Here is a 20,160-nt window from a genome sequence, read left to right on the forward strand (position 1 = left end):
GGAGAAGCAGGCCTCCTGTGGAGCAGGGAGCCAGACGCGGGGCTCGATCCCAGGACCCTGGGATCATGACCTGAGCCAAAGGCAGACGCTTAACGACTGAGCCACCCAGGCGCCCCCTATTTGTGTATCTTAAAAGCTGCACCCTGAAGGTCAGGGTTCAAATTTCACATACATCTAGGAGCCACCTGCTGGCAGGTACCATCTTTGGGCTCTCTCTTTACCTTGTACCAGATTGTCGTTATCTCCCCAAAAGAAGCTTTTACACATGTCTGATGTCCTAGCTTCTACAGCTGCCACCCACCGGACAACACCTCTTGATTTCCTGGCTCTGGTAGCCAGGAGAACTTACATTCACCAGTACCATAGGATTATAACAAGGAACCAGTTCTTTGTTGGCTATTCCCCAAGGGCTGAGCACAGAGGGAACAGAGAAATACCCATCTCCCAGTATTTTCCTCAAAGAGGTCTAGTTGCATCCTTAAAAAGATGCTGCCTCAGGGCCTGGCTTCCAGACAGCCTGCATCCAGGTGCTGACTGAGATCCTCCCATTTGGGACACTGTCAGATCTTGACATAGATCAACTCCTGGGAGGCATTGAGAATAAAGAGAGTTGCTTAGAAAATCACAAAGGTTTGAGAGACAGTCACAAAGGTCTGAGAACTAGGGACAGGCTGAATGGTAAGGTTCATTTTCTATGGAAGACCACTTCCTTCAAGACTGGGGGAGGTGGCTATTTTATCTAATTCACAGAAAACAACACAGGGAGTCAAGTAAAATGAAGGATCAGAGAAATATGTTCCAAACAAAAGAATAAGGTAAAAATTCAGAAATAGACCTTAAGGAGATGAATATAAGTGAATTACCTGATAAAAGAGCTCAAATAATGGTCATGAAGATGTTCACTGAGGTCAAGGGAACAGTGTGTGGGTAAAGTGATAATTTCAACTAAGAGACAGAAAAATAAAAGAAAGTACAAACAAAAGCTGAAGAATAACTAAATTTAAAAATTCAACGGGGGGGCACCTGGGTGGCTCAGTCAGTTGAGCGTCCACCTCTCGGTTTCAGCTCAGCTCATGATCTCAGGGGTCGTGGGATCGAGCCCCGGGCTGGGTTCCCTGCTCGGCAGGGGGTGTGCTTCAAGAGGCTCGCCTCCTTCCCCTGCTCATGCTCTCTCCAATAAATGAATAAATCTTTTTTAAAAGATTTTTTTAATCTTCAAAAATCTATTCTGGTGTGAATCCCTCGATTGAACTTTAAAAAAATAGATAATAGTTAAGCAGAGAAAGAATCAGTTGATCTTAAGCAGAGAAAGAATCACTTAAAGACAGGGCAATGGAATTCATTCAGACAAAGTAGAAAAAAGAAAAAAGGAATGAAGATGGCTTAAGAGACCTATGGGATATACCATCAAGTTGACCAATATTTGCATTTTAAGGGTCTGAGAAGGAGAAGAGAGAAAGAAAGGGGCAGAAAGCTTATTCAAAGAAATAATGGCTGAGGGGCACCTGGGTGGCTCAGTTGGTTGAGCGTCTGCCTTCAGCTCAGGTCATGATCCCAGGGTCCTGGGATCAAGCCCTACATCGGGCTCCCTGCTGAGCAGGGAGCCTGCTGCTCTCTCCCTCAAATAAATAAAATCTAGAAAGAAGGAAGAAAAAAGAAAAGAAAAGAAAAGAAGAGAAAAGAAAAGAAAAGAAAAGAAAAGAAAAAAGAGAAGGGAAGGGAAGGGAAGGGAGGAAGGCAGGCAGGCAGGCTGAAAACTTCCCTAACCTGAAAAAAGAAACAGACATCCAGATCCAGGAAGCCCAGAGAGTTTTAAATAAGATGAATCTAAAGAGACACATATGAAAACACATTATAATTAAAAAGTCAAAAGTTAAGATAAGGAAAGAATCTTAAAAATAGCAAGAAAAAAAAAAAAACACCTTGTTACATACAAGGAAACCCCCATAAGACTATCAGCAGATTTTTCAGCAAAAACTTTGCAGTCCAGAAGAGATAGCATAATATATTCAAAGTTGTCCTTCACAATTGAAAAAGAGATAAAGAATTTTCTAGGAGGCAAAAGCTGAAGGAATTCATCACCACAAGACTTGGCTTATAAGTAATGTTAAAGGAATGTCTTCAAGCTCAAATGAAAGGATGATAAGTAGTAACAGGAAAACACATGAAAGTTTGTCTCATCAGTAAAGGTAAATATATAGTTAAATTCAGAATACTCTAATGTTGTAATGGTGATGGTTAAATCACATATAAAGCTGGTATGACAGTTACAAGACAAAAGTGTTAAAAATAACTATGTAATTTGCTAAGGGAAACACAATTAAAAGATGTAAATTGTGTAAATTGTGACATAAAAAAGATAACATGTCAGGAATGAAGTAAAAATGTAGAGTTTCTGTATAAGTTCAAACTTGTTACTACTAAAAGTAGACAATTATAATTGTTTTATATAAGCCTCATGGTAACCACAAAGCAGAAAACTACAGTAAATTCACAAAAAAAGAAAGAGAAAGGAATAGAAGCATACTACTATAGGAAGTCATCAAATCACAAAGGAAGAGAGTGAGAGAAGAACAAAGGAATTATAACACAGCCAGAAACCAATTAATAAAATGGCAATAGTAAGTTCATACCCATTAATAATTATTTTAAATCTAAGTGGAATAAATTCTCCAATTAAAAGGCACTGAATGGCTGAATAGATAAAGAACAAAACCCAACTATCTGCTGCCCACAAAAGACTCACTTGAGCCTTAAAGATATAAACAGGCTTAAAGTGAAGGATGAAAAAAGATATTCATGCAAATGGAAACCAAAAGAGATCAAGGTTATCTATACTTGGACAAAATAGAATTTAATACAAAGACTGCAATGAGACAAAGAAGGTAATTATATAATGATAAATGGGTCAATTCAACAAGAGGACATAACATCTGTAAGTATATATGCATCCAACATGGGAGCACCAAAATATATAAAGCAAATATTAACAGACCTAAAGGGAGAAATGAACACTGATACAAGTATAGTGGGGGACTTTAATAACCCCTTTCAACAATGGATAGATCATCCAGAAAGAAAATCAAGAAAGAAACACTGGACTTAATACATTAGACCAGATGGATGTAACAGACATTTATAGAACATTCCATTCAAAAGCAGAATACATATTCTTCCCAAGTAGAACATTGAAACATTCTCCAGGATAGCTCATATATTAGGTCACAAAACAAGGTTCAATGAATTCAAGAAAACTGAAATCATATCAAACACCTTTTCTTATCACAATGGTATGAAACTAGAGTCAATTACAAGAAGAAAACTAGAAAAGCAAAAATGTGGAGACTAAAAAAAACTGTTACTAAACAACCAATAGGTCAAAGAAATCAAAGGAGAAGTAAAAACTATATACAAATGAAAACAAGAACAAAAAAAGACACACTAAAATCTATGAATGAAGCTAAAGCAGTTCTAAAAGGGAAATTTGTAGCAATACAGACTTACCCCAAGAAACAAGAAAAATCTTAAAACATCTAACTTTACACCTAAAGAAATAAGAAAAAGAAAACAAAGTCCAAAGTTAGGAAAAGGAAGGGAATAATAAAGATCAGAGTGGCAATAAATAAAGGCCAAAAGACAACAGAAAAGATCAATGAAACTAAGAGCTGATTCTTTGAAAAGAAACAAAATTGACAAAACTTCAGCTAGACTAACAAAAACAAACAAACACAAAAACAAAAAAAACAAGAGGACTCAAAATCAGAAATGAAAGAGTAGTTACAACTAATACCACAGAAATACTAAGGATCTTAGGAGATTACTACAACAATTATATGACACATGTTAGATAAATTGGAAGAAATGGGTAAATTCCTAGGAAAACATAATCTGGAAGAAATAGAAAATCTGAATAGATCAATGCCTAGTAAGGAGACTGAATTAGTAATCAAAAACCTTCCAACAAACAAAAGTCCAGAACCAGATGGCTTCACTGGTGACTTCTAACAACGACTTAAAGGATTAATAACAATCCTTCTCAAACTCTTCCAAAAACAGAATAGGAGGGAACACTTCCAAATTCATTTTATAAGGCATCAAACCAGACAAGGGCACCCTTAAAAAAATAAAGAGAATTACAGGCCAGTATCCCTGATGAACATAGATGGAAAAATCTTCAACAAAATTTTGCCAAATTGAATTGTACAATACACTGAAAGGATCATATACCATTATCAGGTGAGATTTATTCCAGGGATACAAAGATGGTTCAGCATATGCAAATCAATCAATATAATACACCACATAACAAAATGAAGGATAAAAACTATAGGATCCTCTCAACAGATGCAGAAAAAGCATTTGACAAAATCAACATCTATTCATGATAAAAACTCTCAACAGTTAGAGGAATGTAATAAAGGACATATATGACAAGTCTACAGCTAACATCATTCTCAACACTGAAAAGCTAAAAGCTTTTCCTCTATGATCAGGAACAAGAAAAGGATGCCTACTCTCCTTCACTTTTTTTCAAAATAGTAGGGAAGTTCTAGCCAGAAAAATTAGGCAAAAATAAGTAAATAAGTAAATAAATAAGTAAATGAATGAATAAAATAAAAGGCATCCACGTGGAAAGGAGGAAGTAAAATGTCACTATTTACAGATGACATATTATACAGAGAAAACTTTAAAGACTTTACCAAAAAAAACCTGTTAGAATAAATGAATTCAGTAAAGTTGCAGATACAAAAATAAGCATATGAAAATCTGTTGCATTCCTATACACTAATAACAAACAATTGGAAAGAGAAATTAAGAACATGATCCTATTGTTAACTGCATCAAAAATAATAAAGTACCTATGAGTAAATTTAACCAAGGTGACAGATCTATACACTGAAAACTACAAGACACTGATGAAAGAAACTGAAGACAACACAAATAAATAGAAAGATTCCATGCTCATGGATTGAAAGAACATTGTTAAAATGTACATACTACCCAAAGCAATCTATAGATTCAGTGCAATCCCTAGTGAAAATTCCAATGCCATTTTTCACAATAATAGAAAAAAAATCTTAAAATTTTATGGAACCATAAAAGACCCCAAATAGCCAAAGCAATCATAAGAAGGAAGAACAAAGCTAATATATCACATTCCCTGATTTTGAACTATATTACAAAGCTATAATAATCAAAACAATATGGTATTGGCATAAAAATAGACATAAATCAATGGAATACAGAGCCCAGAAATAAATCCATGCTTTTATGTCAATTAATTTATGACAGAGGGGCCAAGAATATACAATGGGGAAAGGATTTTCAATAAATGGGTGTTGGGAACCTGGACAGCAACATGTAAAAGAATGAAATTGGACCCCTGTCTTATACCAGACACAAAAATCAACTCAAAATGGATTAAAGACTTGAATACAAGACTTGAAGCCATAAAACTCCTAGGAAAAAACACTGGGGTTAAGCTATTTGACAATGGTCTTGCCAGTTAGTTTTTTAGAACTGATATCAAAAGCAAAGACAAAAAAGCAAAACTAAACAAGTGGGACTATATCAAACTAAAAAGCTCTGCACAGCAAAGGAAACCATCAACAAAGTAAAAAAGCAATCTACTGAATGGGAGAAAATGTTTGCAAACCCTATATCTGATAAGGGGTTAGTATCTAAACTATATAAAGAACTCATAGCAAAAACTTGGTAGCAGTAATAATAATATTATTAAAAATAGGCAGAGAAATTGAGTAGGCATTTTTCCAAAGAAGACATACAAATGGCCAACAGTACTTGGAAGGGTGCTCAACATCACTAATCATCAGGGAAATTCAAATAAAAACTACAATGAGATATCAGCTCTCATCTGTTAGAATGTCTATCATCAAAAATACAAGAGATAACAAGTGTTGGTGAGAATGTGGAGAAAAAGGAACCCTTGTACACTGTGGTGGAAATGTAAACTAATGCAGCCACTATGGAAGAGTATGGAGGTTCCTCAAAGAAAAAGAGAGTATCTTATGATCCAGCAATTCCACTTCTGGGTATATATTCAAAGGAAACAAAATAACTACCTCAAAAAGATATCCTTATCCCTATGTTCATTGAGGCATTATTTACCATAGCCCAGATATGGAATTATCCTCAGTGTTTATCAGTGAATAAATGGATAAAGAAAATGTGATACACACACACACACACACACGCAGAAGACTATTATTCAGCCATAAAAAAGAAGGAAATCTGGCCATTTTCAACAACATGTATGGACCTTGAGGGCGTTATGCTAAGTGAAATAAATCAGAGAAAGACAAACACTGTATGGTCTCACTTATAAAAACTGGAATCTAAAACATTGAACTCATAGAACAGATTGGTGGTTGCCAGAGGTGGGGGGTGGGATGGGGAGGGAAGTGGTTAAGTATGGTTAGAAGGTATAAACTTTCAGTTGTAAAATAAGTAAATCCCTGGGGATATAATGTAGAGCATGTTGCCTATAATTAACAAAAATACACTGTATATTTGAAAGTTGCTAAGAAAATAAATCTTAAAAGTTCTCATTATAAAAAACAATTTGAATCTATACAACTGATATTAAATTTATTGTGATGATCATTTCACAATATATATGTGATCAAATCATTATATTGTACACCATGGACTAATACACAGTTTTATGTCAACTATATCTCAATAAAACTTGGAAAAAATACAGATGTTCCGGTTGCCAAACCAATTAAGACAGAATATCTGAGATCAGAGATTCTTTGGTATAGCCAGAGCTGAGAACCACTGATAAAGGACCACTGTCCTTTAGAGGTAGAAGGAACTATAAAGACCACGAGTCTACAAAGACTTAGACCATAACATAAGGCCGGAGTAGTGATCTGCTTAGTTTCTGGAGTGTCAGTAGCTTTTAAGGGACAGGGCATCCCTGCAGATAGTATACTATGGCTAGACTCTGTCTCGCATCTATGGCCCTATTTATCTAGAAAGTTTTCTCCCGTGACACTCTGGTTAATCAACCAGGCCATGATGAGCCAAGTTCTAAGATGTGTCATTAAAACTTCTAATTAGTTTGTTTGTGGCTGGTTGTTTCTTTCTTTCTTCAAGATTTTGTTTATTTATTTGAGAGAGAGAGAGCATGAGCAGGGAGGAGGGGCAGAGGGAGAGGGAGAAGCAAACTCCCCGCTGAGCAGGGAGCCCAATGTGGAACTCAATCCCAGGACCCTGGGATAATGACCTGAGCTGAAGGCAGATGCTTAACTGATTGGGCCAGCCAGGCGCCCTGGCTGGTTGTTTCTTTTAAGGATAGAAATACCAAAAAATATTTACAAAAAGAAGGAAATTAGAGATTCAAAATATCACTCTCACAATATCAAAACAAATACAAAATATCAAAGAACAAGTTAATTTTACACAATTTACTCAATAAAATGAAAGAAAACTGGAATAAATGGAGAAAGTTATTATGTTCCTAGATGGTAAGACAAAATAGGTAAGAAGGGCAGTTTCCTTAAAATTAATTGGTAAGTTTGAAAAATTTCCAGTCAAAATCTTAATGAAATATAAAAGTATGTAGCTTTACTAAGTGATTGTAAAGTTCATTTGGAAAAAGGAATGGAAAAGAATGTGTAAGAAAACACTGAAAAAGAGAACAAGGAGAGCGAATTCGTGGTGCCAACTTTTAATGTGTATTCTAAGTCCACAACAATTAAAATTATGTTGTAACAGTGAAAGAATGGGCGTTATAATGGTAAGAATAATTGCGAACAAAGCCCAGTATATCTGATAGTGTAATAAAAACAGCATTTCACATCAGTGAAAGTATAATTTTTAAAATATATTGAGACAATTAGTTCAGTATTTGGAAACAATTTTTAATTTCTATCTCAAACTATCTACTAAAATAAAAACCAATGAGATACAAATCAAGTTAATACTTAAAAGTACAAAAAACAGTAAAAATGAGCAAAAGATATGAATGACTAATATGTACATGAAAAAGGGTTCAACGTTAGTCATCAGCAAAATGCAAACTAAAATCACAAAAAACACCTGTCAAAATGGTTGAAATTAAAAACACTGACAACACCAAATGTTGGCAGGGATTTAGAGCAACTGGAACTCTTACGCATTGTTGGTGAGAGTGTAAAATAATATAAATTTTTTTTAAGTTCTAGCAGTTTCTTATAAAACTAAATATACACTTTCCCAATGGTTCATTAACTCTACTTCTGGATATTTGCTCAAGAGGAATAAAAACATGTGTCCACAAGAAGACTTGTGCAAGAATTCATTTATAAGAGCCAAGAACTGAAATCTGGTATGCATAAATAGGGCAACAGTAATATTCAACACAATGGAATATCAATAACAAAAAGGAATGAACTACTGATACTAAAAATAATAATAATCATTATAATAAAAGCTGAATGCAAGAGGTCTTACATGAAAGTGCACACTGAATAACTCCATTTATATCAAGACTTACAATACGTAAAACTAATCTAAAATGAAAAACAAAAAACAAAAACAAAACCAGCAACCTCAGAACAGTGGCTAGGAAGGGGCATGATACACAGTGTTAACATTTTCTTTCTTTATAGGATTTTAGGTTACACAAGTGTATGCATTTGCTAAATTCAGCAATGCATATTTTAAATTTGCACATTTTCTTGTAAGTAAAATTTACCACAAAATTTTAAAAAACTGAGGACTTGCCTATGGTTTAACTATAACTTGCTCATCCCAGATTCCAATTCTCTGCTATTCCTGGAAAACGCAGTTTTGTGGTTAAAAAAATAATGTTTTCTAAGCTGTAAACAAATAATAGATGTCTACTTTATGACATGCTAATTTAGGGTGAAGTATACTGACATCTGCAATTTACTTTGAAATACATCCCAAAAAAAAAAAAAAAGGTAAATTGATAAAGATGTATAAAGAGGTAGCTATTTGGTAAAGAAAGTACAATAAAGTATCATGGTGGGCAGAATAATGTCCTCCCAAAGATGTCCACATCCTAATTCCCAGGTGAATATTAAGGTTGCAGATGGAATTAAGTCAGCTCATCAGTTGATCCTGAGATAGGGAGGGTATCCTGTATTATCCAGGGGGACTCAATGCAATCACAAGAGTCAGTAGCATTGGAAGAGGTGGCAGGAGAGGAGAATCAGAGAGGTGTAACTATGGAAGAAGTTCAAAGAGATGCCAGTGGCTGGCTTTGAAACTGGAGGAAGGAAGGCACGAGCCAAGGAACAAAGCAGTCTTTAACTTACACAACTGTCCCTGTATAAAATGTATGATTATCAATTCAAGGGAAAGTGACAAGAAAGTTTTCAAATCAGTTTGGAAAAAAAGAAAAAAACCCTAATAGAAAAAGCAATGGGGAAAACAAGCAAAAATCACCAAAAAAGATATAGTCAATAATCTTGTGAAAAAAATACTTGCCCTTTATCAGTACTCAAATGTATGCAAACTGAGATGGGAATTAAACAAGGTCTTGGAAAAGATCCATTTTTTTTTTATTATACTAGACAATGTGGGTGAAGACACAGGGAAGGGGTGCCTCATATGGTCCTGGTGAGACTGAAAAATACTCAGGCTTTCTGAAGTGTAATTTTTTTTATATTAAGGGTCTTAAACATGTTCATTATCTATATGCTGAAAATTTCATCTTCAGAAATTTCACAGGGAGATGTGAAAAAAAGGTTTTAAGTATATTCATTGAAGCAATGTTTGTAATTCAAAACACTGAAAATCTGAACGTTTCACAATAGGATGATTGAATTATGTTTCACACATAAAACAGAAAATTATGCCACCATTAACAGTATAATTTTTGACAAACATTGAATAATAGCAAGTTGTATGCTGGGGGGAAAGCAAGATATAAAACCATCAACAATGTAATCCCATTTTTGCTTAAAATTATATGTAAACATAATATTAGAAAAGTTATACACCTGGTTGTAAGTGGTGGTTATCTCTTCTAAGCGGTGGAGCTAAAGGGTCCTTTTTCCTTAACACTTTATGTGATATTCATCTACTACACCAGAATGTAAGCTCCTTGTGGGTAAGAAACAGCTCTTGTTAACCGTCATACCTTCAGCTTCTTACAGTGTCCAGCACAGGAAGGATGCCCAACAAACCTTGATGGACTTATAAATTGAATAGTTTTCTCTTTATTTCCAAATTTTCTGTCATCAGAATTTTTGTAACCAAAATAGTCTTAACACAAGCATCTTTTTTTTTTAAAGAAAAAAACAGCAAGACAAAACACGGTTTATGAGTAAAAATTTAGCACAATTCAAATGTCTAGTAGTTATTTTAAAATTTTGTTTTTTAAGTGTTTGGTGACCAACAGAAAATGATTATAGAACATTAAGGAAAATTTAGGAAATGTAATTACACATGTAATATGATCTCCATATGTGAGCAAATACCTTATAGAGAAAAGACTAAAAATATGAGAATGTTAACCACAGTTTTTGGAGGTTGGAATTATTTATCTTTCCTTCTTTAACCTTTATCTCCTTTCCAAATTTCTGACAGTAAGAATGCATTATTCACATAGTCATAAAATGTTTAGGTTAAATTCTTTAAAATACCAGAGAGAAGAGGCAGCAAAATAAAGTGGGTAAGAGAAGGAGCCAGAACAAACTGTCTGGGTTGGAAGCTGGCTCTTCCTAGCTATGACCTTGAGCATTTGGCTCAACTCTGCTTCCTTTTCTGTAAAATAAGGAAAATAATAGAACCTACCTCACAAGTACATCATCATAGCTGTTTTTACTTTATTTTAAAAAGTTAATACTCACAGCACTTAAAATAGCATCTAGCAAATAAAGGCTATAGAAGTGTTTCTTAAAGGACGCCTGGGTGGCTCAGCCAGTTAAGCATCTGCCTTTGGCTCAGGTCATGATCCCAGGGTCCTGGGATGGAGCCCCACATTGGGCTCCCTGCTCAGCGGGGAGTCTGCTTCCTCTCCCTCTGCTGCTCCCCCTGCTTGTGCTTTCTCTCTCTCTCTCTGACAAATAAATTATATTTTAAAAAAAAAGAAGTAATTGTTAAAGTAAGTTATTAATGAACCAAGTCTCTGGAGAGCCACATGGTAACCATATTTCTTTTCCTCCTTTCCTTCCTTCCTTCCCTCTTCCTTTCTTCTGTCACCCACAGGTTCCTTTCCCTTTGGAGAAAGACATGTATTTAGGGAAGATGGGGCAACAGATTATCTAAGTCAACATACTGAGACAGCAGTAAACAAGAACTTAATGACTGGTTAGAATACTGGAAATCAGAAATAATGTGCCAATGTTTCTGTATGTGGTGATAAGAAGAATTGGGGGGAGGAGGAGGTGGGAGATTGAAGACAAGATGAGCTAGGAGAAGGTCAGGAACTTGGGGCTTCATACCTCAATCATAGCACATACCCAGTGGCCAGCCTACCTTGGATCATTCCAACTGAATTGTGAGGGAGTCTGTAGAAAAGGGATGCACCCATCCCCCTCCACAAGGCAGCAGTTTTATCAAGAGCAAGTTGTGTGCAGACAGGGGAGGCCCTAACTAGTCCCTTTCAGCTCTACCCTATTTAGCCAATGTCCTGAGACATTTCTCCCGCCAGGTGCGGCTTCTTGATGCCTTGGTTAAACCTGGTCTCAGTCAGTGCAGGGAACCCAGTGTTTCCCATCAGGATGACCGCTCCATTGTTTTCTCTGCAGAATGACACCAGCACTTGGGAAAAAGGAAACCATGTATCTCGTGTTGGTTCTGCTTCATTTTTAGAGAGCTGCCATTTCTTCCTCCTGTAATAATGGGTACGCCAGCATTATTCTCTATGGTTATACTTACTATGTCTGTTTTTAACATTGCCTTTCAAAGGGTTAACCATACATTAATCAAATTAAAAAAGAACATGTTAAGTGAAAGCCGCAGTCACACAACCTCTCTAAACAAATCTCAGAAAGTTGAAAATAAACAGTTTAACCTGCCAATCAGTTATCCAGGGAACACTAAGACACCCTCTCTTTAATTTTTTCAGATTACATCAAAACCCTGGCTTCAGATCAGAACTGCAGAATGCTTGCACATTAGTGAACTTGGAACCTATTGCAAGTCAGTCACATTACTCTTCCTTAAATGTCAAAACAGTGAGTACAGCATCTCCCAAGAACCATAAACAGCTGGCAGAGACTTAATACCAAGATCAGACCTTTCCATACAAGTCTCCTCTTTTTACCATTTAATTAAGATTACAGTTTGGATCTAACATGAACACTTGCCAGACCATTTCCACCAGAGCTCTTAAGACCCACCTTCCTCTGGGTCCTTTGAGGAAGACTTTGTGATCCACCACATTTGGACCAAAAGGAAGGCAGTTGCTGCCCTGCGGTCTCTCAAGAGAAGCCGGAAATCCACCTAAGTGAGCAGAGAGCCAGAAGTTAGAAAACACATGCCTTAACTTTAGGCTCAGAGAAATTTCTAAAAAGAGGAGAGTCCAACTCAGTGACACCCCAGTCAGTTCTCAAAAGCAACAATCTGGTATAAAAAAGGAAAAGCTCGACCTCATCTGGGCTGGCATAACCATAACCGGAGTGGCCTGGGGAGGCCCAGGAACAGATATCCAGAGCTGGGAATGTCCAAGAACAGTTTGAATTTGGGTGTTGAATGGGATCAGGAGTTGTGGGGCTGAGAACTGGGTGTCTGTGCCAAGCATGACACCCACCCTGTAGTAAGTGATCACTGCTTTTGGCACATAAATAAACCAATTAAGCTTAATTAGCTAATTAAACTACAATCCAGGCTTTTGATTTTGTAGCAGTAGTTATGGTTCAGAAGGTCTGGGGTTTATCTTTTTAGGAGAACTTCTTATAAACCAATGAATAACCTGATTCTTAGCCAGTAGGGATGGTGTTGGTCTGGGGGAAAAAATATATTTTATTTTGTTGGCCTTCCTGACCCATCCCATTTTAGCCAAAGGCAACAATTAATGACAGAATTTTGTTTGGTGACATGTCATTTACTAGGTTTGTGTAAAAACAGTACAAAGATTGATGCCAGAACTTACACAGAATTTTGTCTCCTTCCGCCTATATGGTTCCCAGTTAGTCAGTCCAACATCAGAGCATATGACCATAAACACACACACATAACAAACCACTACCGCCTGGATTTTGCATCAAAATAACCCTACAGAGTTAACCAAGTCTTCCTTTGGGTACTTACAATCTCAATCACTCATCTGCTAGATGATACAGTTAATAAAACAAGAATGCCCTGGAGCTGTTATCTAGAGTGCTCACCAGAAACTGTGTTGTCAATTTGCCTACACAAGTGGACTCAGGGGACTGGTTCAACAGAGGCTGACATAAAGTGGCCCATCATTTATTCCTTTTCAGAGAAAACACAATTTCCCAGTGGGTAATACTTCCGTGAAGAGCTTGTCAAAACTCAAAATATCCTCCCCAGGGAAATCTATTTGCAGAGAAGATTTACAATCAGAAGGTTGTTGGATAAGCATCAAGTCTTGATCATATTAATGACAGGTGCCCTCAAGTATTAGCAGTCAGAATGCTGCCTACCTTTCCACTATGGGCACAATCCAAAACCATGTGAGTGGTCTGGAGAGTTGGGGCTCCTCCCCCCACTCAGTATTAAAGGTACACTGACACATTCTATCTTCTGATCCACTTGCTCAAATTCCATGGGACACCAGCCTTCTACTGAGATATTCTTGCCCATGCAATTTGGCCTCAGCTACCTGAATTCCTACGTCTTTTCATTAAGCAATTTCTTTGGTGGGGGTGGGGGAGTACTACTGATCCCTGATTTCATCTCTTATGTGTTGGTTCTTCCTAATTTCAATCTCTGAGAGTAATTTTAAGTTTTTACATACTACTTTGCTGTCTTTTAATTGTCTTTACATCAAAAGATAGATAAAAATTGCAGTTACAGGGTGCCTGGGTGGCTCAGTTGGTTAAGCGACTGCCTTCGGCTCAGGTCATGATCCTGGAGTCCCGGGATCGAGTCCCGCATTGGGCTCCCTGCTCAGCAGGGAGTCTGCTTCTCCCTCTGACCCTCCTCCCTCTCATGCTCTACGTCTCTCATTCTCTCTCTCTCAAATAAATAAATAAAATCTTTAAAAAAAAAATTGCAGTTATAGATTTTGGACCCATTATGCAACTGTCAGTGGTAGTATACACTGATTAAATGAGGGTAAGAGGGACTCCATCCTGGGACCACACAAATAACACTTGAATTCAGAATTCAACATGCAACCATTTGTCCTTTAGCCACCATGAACTTCCTGTGGTTCTTAAGTTTGGTTCTAATAACCAGACATCCACTCAAATTAGCTTAAGTAAAAAGGTCAGGGGTGGTTCTCAAGACTACTTCTCACAGAAACCAAAATGACAGGCCTAAAGTGAACGAGAACGTGGAAGTGGGCCATGAGATTGGTGTTTCTGAGTGGTTTGACAATCTTTCATTTCTTTCTGATGATCAAGGGCTATGTGGTCACCTCATCCCACATCTTTATCTCCTCTCACCTTGGTCCGTTTCCTTTAGTGTGTATGGCTCAACTAGGCCATCAGCCTCAAGGCTATCGGACCTACCTAAGTCTGCAGCTCCATGTTCCAAAAGTAATTTCAGAAGGACATCAAGATGTTTGTATAAATGAAGAGTAGAATAGGACTAAAATAAAGTATGATAAGGCTACTCAAGGGACTGACGTATAAACATGGCTCTGAACTTACAGGATTTCTTTACTGCCTTACAGAAGGATTTTTAAAATCTGCTATTTGATTTTTTTTTTTTTTTTTTACAGACACACATTGTATTCATCTCCTAGATCTGCCATAATCAAGTACCACAAACTGGGTGGCTTAAAACAAAATTCTGTCAACTCACATTTCTGGAGGCTAGTAGTGTGAAATCAAGGTGTTTTTAGGGTCCTGCTCCTTCTGAAACATGTAGGGGACTCCTTGCTTGCCTCTCCCTGTGGTTAGTCAGCAATCTTTGGCATCCCTTGGCTTGCCGATCAATCACTCCAATCCTCCCCCTTCACGTGGCATTCTATGTGTCTTCATATCATCTTCCCTGTATGCGTGTCTGACTTTGTGTCAAAATTTCTCCTTTTTACAAGGACACCAGTCATATTGAATGAAGACCCACCCTAACGACCTCATATGGATTTGAGTACCTCTGTAAAGACTATTTCCAAATAAAGTCACATTGAGGTGCTGGGGATCGGAACAATTCAATCCTTAAATCACATACATAGAACTTTATATAAAGGCATAAATATGATCATATGCACAGAGTTTCATTTTTAGTGAAGTGTTTTACTTTTTTCCCCTAAATTTGGTTCTGTACTTCCCTTCTCCCTTTTCTACTTTCATTCATCTTCATCATGCCATCTTCTTCCCCTTACCAAGGTAACCAATTTTTACAACCTAATATGTATCCTTTCTTAGTGTTCCCTGTAATGCTATCATCTCATTCAGATATATATACACACTTCTGTCAATTCTTTTCCCTCAAAAATAGAATCATTTTATGTACTTTTCTCAATAGTTTCTTATGAGAATTTCCTCCACATGGTCTTGTTCAGTTTTAATTCATTTTTTTATTGATTGCAAACATATTCCTTTGTGTGAGATGTATCATAAATTATTAAGCTACTACTCTGTTGATGGGCATGCCCCCTTTTTCCTGTTTTACACAATGCTGGAGTAAACCTCCTTAGACATAGATCCTTAAAACTGCTTTTATTTCTATGGGCTACAGTTAAGTATTGAACTGCTGGGTCAAGGCTACATGTACTTTTTATTTTAATAGATGTTGTCAAATTTCTTTCCCAGAAGATTTTAGCACATCACATTTCACCAGCAAAGTATCAGAGTACATCCCCTCACCCTCTCCCCCCACCAGCATACAGTATTATGGCTCTTTCTGCCAATCTAAGTATAAAATGGTGTTTTGTTTTGTTTTTTTTAAAGATTTTATTTGAGAGAGAGAGAATGAGAGAGAGCACATGAGAGGGGGGAGGGTCAGAGGGAGAAGCAGACTCCCTGCCGAGCAGGGAGCCCGATGCAGGACTCCATCCAGGGACTCCAGGATCATGACCTGAGCCGAAGGCAGTCGCTTAACCAACTGAGCCACCCAGGTGCCCGAAAATGGTGTTTTATCATTAATTTTAACTTGCCTCTCTCTGACAGCTAGTGAATCTAAGCATCCTCTCATATGTTTATTGGTGTGTTGGCCATTTGAATTTACTCTTCAGTGAGCTGTTCATTTGTATCTTGAGTATCTTTCATCAACTCGTTTTTTTCTCAAATTTAAGAGTTTATATTAGAAATATAAACCTGTTACATTACAGATGTACTTTTCTTATTTATGTATTGACTTTATAATTTTAAAAATTAAATTTAATGATGCTGTCTTTTACAGTTTCTGGTCTTGATTTAAAACGGTCTCTCCCACCCTCAGAATGTTCACGTAGCCTACCAGATTTTTAAACAATCCCTTCATTGTTATATTTTTTACATTTAAATATTTGACCTATTTGAAGTGGATTTTTCCATGTAGTATCAGGTAGGAGTCGGTTTTGTTTTTTTTTTTCCAAATTGAGAGCCAGTACCATCTATTTTTTCTTACATCTTTTCTCCACAGTTCTATATTAAATCCTCACTTCTACTGGGATTTGTATCTGGCTCTAACAGCCAATTCAAAAAGAATGCATGAAAGCCTGGAAGGGTAACTGACATTTTGGCTATGATAGCGGTGGCGTGGTGACAATTTATTTATTCTTCACTTTGCATAGCTATATATTCTGATTTTTCCTAGAATGAGCATGCATTACTGGTATAACAAAAATAAATAAAGGGGAGAAAACAGTAAACACAACTAGTTTCATCATCCATAGCGTCCTAGGACAAAAACAAACTTCAGCTAAGGAGCAGCACTACTATTCCTGGAACAGAGACCTGAGAAGGTTTTCTCCCTGCCGGGCAGGGGTGGGTATGGGGTGGGGGGCATGCAAGAGGTTTGTTCCCACAGGACCCTGGAAAATCCCTTTCAAGGCCAGTTTTCCCCAGGGAGGGGACTGATTAAGTTCTGGGAGGTCATTTCATTTTGGCAGTTCATTGTGAAATGGGTGCTGAGGTGGTGATTTAAAGTGTGACTGGCAGGCAACTCATGTTCAAGCGCAATGAGTTTAATTGATTGGAAGAGCAGGTTGTTCTGAGCTGATGCAATAACCACTAGGGCTGGGTGTTGGGTTTCAATGTGTGAAATGATGCAATAATTGCCTGTGTTAAACAGCAGCTGAATTCCTAGCAGCAGCTTAAGAGCTGAAGAGGGATCTTTGAATTGGCCATTAGAGAGCACAAATTCTGTGAAAGTGACCCTATCACCATAACCCCAGGGTGCAGCATCTGTCCCTAAAGTGTTAGGGGTCAGTTAAAGCTCTGAAGTCGCAGTAAAACAGTCCCATGGTGCTAATAAAACCCCTGCAGTAAACTTGCAGAGTCATGATTGTTGACTGCCTAAATTAAGAAGTGGTGGGGTCCCCTTCCACTGCAAAAGAACCACCATCAGCACAGCCCAAGTAACCTGAAGAAACTCCCCCACACTTCTCCAACTGGTGCATCACCCTGGGGAAGGTCAAAGTGTGAGGGGTGTGCCAAAACCTCCCACACCTCCCTGCAAGGCCTGGGACTTGGGGCCTCAGGGACTGGTGGACTGGGGTGGGGGGTGGGGTGCAAATAAACGTGCATCCTGGAATTCTAGTTAATGCAGGAGGAATCCTCAAACAACCTTGAACAGTTTCTCTAAAACCACTTGAATAAGTGCAGTATCACATTTCTTGGTACTGCTTCTTATGCCACTCCTTAGAGGATGCAAATGGGGGCCCAGTAAAACTAACTAGGTGGGAAGCCACAACCCAGTGGGCCAGGTCAGCTGTTTCCTGAGGGTCTGTTAACCCAAGGATAAATTTTCCAGTGTGAGGAGTGCATTTTCTTCAGGTCATCCTCCTGAAAACACTATTTCTCACAACTAAGTCCTTGATAATTACTGACCTTCCGTTAAGTTTGAGAGAATATTCCTGATGTATCTTTGGAATAGGGCGATCCAATGATGTTGGTAAAATTCAAAACTAAATGTTTGGGCAATCAGCCAAGTTTTGGGGAGGGGGAAGAAGACACTCTCTTAACTGACAGCTGGAGGGCTTCATGAGGTCTGCATGCAAGGCCAGTCCACCTGCTTCCTGAGGTAGCATAGGGATGGAGCAATTTTGGGCTCCTCTATTACCAAACAGATATTAAGGCTCTAGAGTTTTACTTTATCATAATCATAATAATTTCCATCTTAAACATTTTAAAGCAGGTGTTTTCACATATCCACCTAAACCATTAAACAAACAAACAATAAAAATCTCAAAGCTCCTGTAACTGTTTTAGCTTAGAGAAATAAAATAGAGCTTCCTGGTGTTTCTTCCAAGACAAACTGGCCAGGATATAAGCGTCTAGTTAAATATTGGGGGATGTCTTCCAAAAATTATTACTTTGTCTTGGAACTATTTGTATTAATTCCATTGTTTATCTCAGAAATGGATAAAACCAAAAGGGTCTTAAGTTCCCTTTTAGGTGATTTCCTTGAATTATTTTTTACTTCCCATCACTTAATGAAGCTGGCCAGGTTTCTTTTTATTATTATTCAAATATAGTTGACACACAATGTTACATTAGTTTCAGGTGTACAACAAAGTGATTCAACAACTCTGTACAATGTGCTGTGCTCACCACAAGCGTAGCTATCATCTGTCACCACAGGACACTCTTAAAATATCATTGACTATATTCCCTGTGCTGTACCTTTTATTCCCATGACTTACTCATTCCATCACTAAAAGCCTGTACCTCTCACTCCCCTTCACCCATTTTGCCCATCCCTCCATCCTGGCCATGTTTTCTCACTTGTGCTTGAGTTTTTGTTTGGTTTTTGCTCTTTACTAGTTTCTCCCCCTCTTTTGTAGTTGTTTATGTGCTAGTGGAGAGTATCAAATCTGGCAATTGAAGCTGCAGTCCCAGATGTGCCAGGTCATTATGCAAAGCAAACTAGGTTTAAATTAGTAGCAACACCCTTGATAGCAGGTAAAAAGAGAAATTCCCTTTTCAAGAAACATAAAGTAGACTTGTATAAAGTTCCAATGTGGCAGCAGGGCATCAAGAGAGTTTGTAAACCTCCACATCCCTAATGGCCTAGGAGCATGGCCTGCCTCCAGGACTGGGAATTCAGTATTTTCCAACTTGGAAAAGTTTAGATTTTCTTGATTTATGGAATAAAGCAATGAAGTTGCTAGTGTTCCAGACTTCCCCACACCCACCTCATACACAGTCGCCCTGTCCCCTCCTCAGTCCTACCTGTCAGACCGGTTTTCCCATTTTGTGTAAGACAATAATGTGGAAAAGCTGAGGAGGAGGGGAGTCTTTAAGTTGAAGAGAATAGTGTTGAGGGCTGCTGTGGTATGTGAGAGGGTGGAACTGGATAATTAACAGGGAACTTTAAGAAGGGCTGCTGAAGACTTCTGCATGACCCTCACATGGAGCAAAACCAAAAAACCAAAAAAAAATCAAAAAAACAAAAACCCCACAACAAGTATAGGGCTTCAATTCTTCTGATCAGTCTCAGAGAGAGTGTCTGCTCTTTTTACCTGTCCATCACCAACTCCTCCTTCTTAAGTTCAGCAGCCTCATTTTCTGCTGGGGGGGCGGGTGGTCACCTTACCTTCAGACTCTGAGGTTTGGGCAGGAAGCTCCAGGCCCCTCTCCCCTATCCCTGGTTTAAGGCCAGCATAGGACTCCAGCAGCCAATCAACACTCCCAGGTCCCTGGAACACACTCAAGTGACTGTGAATGAGAAGGCTTTCATCCAAGTAGATGGCTCAGCCAAGGCTGTGACCTGGGGTTCCAACACTCACTTCACCACATGGCCCTCAGAGCCCTCCCAGTCGGGAAGCCAGGCGCCATACTGGCAGAGAAACCAGGGATGGAGAGAGATACTTAACAACATAATGGGAATCCAGGGGTGACTGAAGTCATTCCATCCCTGGCTTCTTAGGTCCTGGTTATGTTCCCCCTTCGTCTTGAT

General features: G+C 38.0%; 1 long non-coding RNA gene across 4 annotated transcripts in view; it reads right to left on the bottom strand.

Moving 5' to 3' along the window:
- The window catches only part of LOC123835684 (uncharacterized), a 282,269-nt gene that overhangs the window by 225,892 nt on the left and 36,217 nt on the right, over window positions 1-20,160 (bottom strand). The window contains exons 4-5 of one of the 4 annotated variants that reach the window (XR_006788804.3): window positions 12,324-12,426; window positions 7,926-11,813 (exon numbers count right to left, since the gene is read on the bottom strand). The exons of the other annotated variants lie outside the window; for them this stretch is intronic. This is a non-coding gene — a long non-coding RNA (uncharacterized LOC123835684). Of the gene's footprint in view, window positions 1-7,925; window positions 11,814-12,323; window positions 12,427-20,160 lie in introns of those variants that run through there. 4 annotated transcript variants of the gene reach the window in all.

Source organism: Mirounga angustirostris, unplaced genomic scaffold (genome assembly GCF_029215605.1).
Source record: "Mirounga angustirostris isolate CCGP_5_RB_7025 unplaced genomic scaffold, mMirAng1.0.hap1 SCAF_12, whole genome shotgun sequence".
Lineage (NCBI taxonomy): Eukaryota > Metazoa > Chordata > Mammalia > Carnivora > Phocidae > Mirounga > Mirounga angustirostris.